Source organism: Octodon degus, unplaced genomic scaffold, assembly GCF_000260255.1.
Source record: "Octodon degus isolate 3935 unplaced genomic scaffold, OctDeg1.0 scaffold00191, whole genome shotgun sequence".
NCBI lineage: Eukaryota > Metazoa > Chordata > Mammalia > Rodentia > Octodontidae > Octodon > Octodon degus.
The window spans coordinates 3,502,317-3,504,051 of record NW_004524767.1 but is presented as its reverse complement, the minus strand read 5'-3'; positions in this window follow the sequence as shown (position 1 = coordinate 3,504,051).

Below are 1,735 nucleotides of genomic sequence, written 5' to 3'. Positions count from 1 at the left end.
CCATGCTGCGCCTGGGCTGGGACTGGTCCCACCAGCGCAGGTTAGCAGGAAGCTCTCCACACACTCACCGGACCTGGGCTAGGACTGGGTCTCCTTTTTCTGTTTCTTAGTACATGTTTCTGTTTCTGATTTCTGCATTTGCCGTGTACAGTTGGTAAGTGCACCAAACACAGTGTGACTCTTTGATTTCCTTTTTCCTCCCTTCCTCCCTCCTCCACACAGGTCTAGTTCCATTTCCCATTTGCAGATGGTTTGTCTCCTTATTTGGTAATTCCTATCTTTTATTTTGTTCCTTAAATTATTTATACTTAGGATTTTTCATATCCTGAAAACCATACCCTATGTGTGGTTCTATGTCCTGAAGTTTCACTTACCATTACAGCCTCAAGGTGCACCCAGTGTCCTACACATGATTTGAACCTACCCTTCCTTATTGCTGAGTAGTACTCCATTGTATATAAATACCCCATTTTCTTTATGTATTCACATCTTGATGAACATGTAGACCATATCCAAGATTCAGGTATTATAAGGTATGATATTATAAGCATGAATATATATACATATATATGTATATATATTCTGTAACATAATGTATTTAACATTTTTGGGAAAGTAGCTAGATTGAAAATAGTTCAGCCAAATAGAATTTCTACATTTAGAGTTTAAAAAAATCTCCATGCAGTTCATGGCCATAACATTCTGAATGCACCTGAACTCCGGTGAAAATTTCCATGCTGTCTTCCATAAAGGTTTTACTAGTTTACAATGCCACTAACAATGTCAAAGTGATCCTTTATCCCAGATTCCTCATCAGCATGTTTGATTTCTTAATAATGACCATTCTTCCTGGAAGATGATAGAATCTAGTGTTCTAATTTGTATTCACTGATGGAGAATATTGGTGGACATTTTTTTTTTTCATGAGTTGAATGGCTATTTTTATTTCTTCTGAGAAGTTTTTATTCATTTATGTTGTACATTTTTTGATTACATCTTTTATTTGTGGGTTGAATTTTTTTATCTATGTATATATTCTAAATAATAGGACTCTCCCTATGAGTAGCTCTCAAAAAGCTCTGGATATTTTGTAATTTGATGCTTATTAGTTTTCACTTGCTGTACAGAAGGTTTTTACGTGTGATAGAGAACAATTTGTTGACACTTGATATTACTTTTTATGAAGTTAGAATTCTACTTAAAAACAAAACACCTAACTGAAGCTATATCTTCACAAATTCAACTGTTTTATCTTTCAGCAGATTCTGTTTCTGTTTTATGTTTAGCTTTGAGATCCATTTTGCTTTCACTTTAGTACAGGGTTAAAAACATACATCTGGATTTATTCTTCAGCATATATGTAAACAATTTTCCAGAACCATTAGCTGAATAAGCTCTCTTTCTTCCAGTGTAAGTCTTTTGTCCCTTTGTCAAAGCTCAGATAAGAGAATGCACCTGTTGTTTATGCATCCACTGTTTGGTTCCATTGATCCACAGGTCTCTTTTTCTCCCAAGATAATGCTGTTTTGGTCACTGTAGCTTGGTAATATAACTTGAAATTTAGGATTGTGATGCCTCCCGCTTTGTTGTTGTTGTTGCTGCTGTTGTTGTTGTTGTTGTTGTTGTTGTTGTTGTTGTTCTTCTTCTTCTTCTTCTTCTTCTTCTTCTTCTTCTTCTTCTTCTTCTTCTTCTTCTTCTTCTTCCTCTTCTTCCTCTTCTTCCTCCTCCTCCTCCT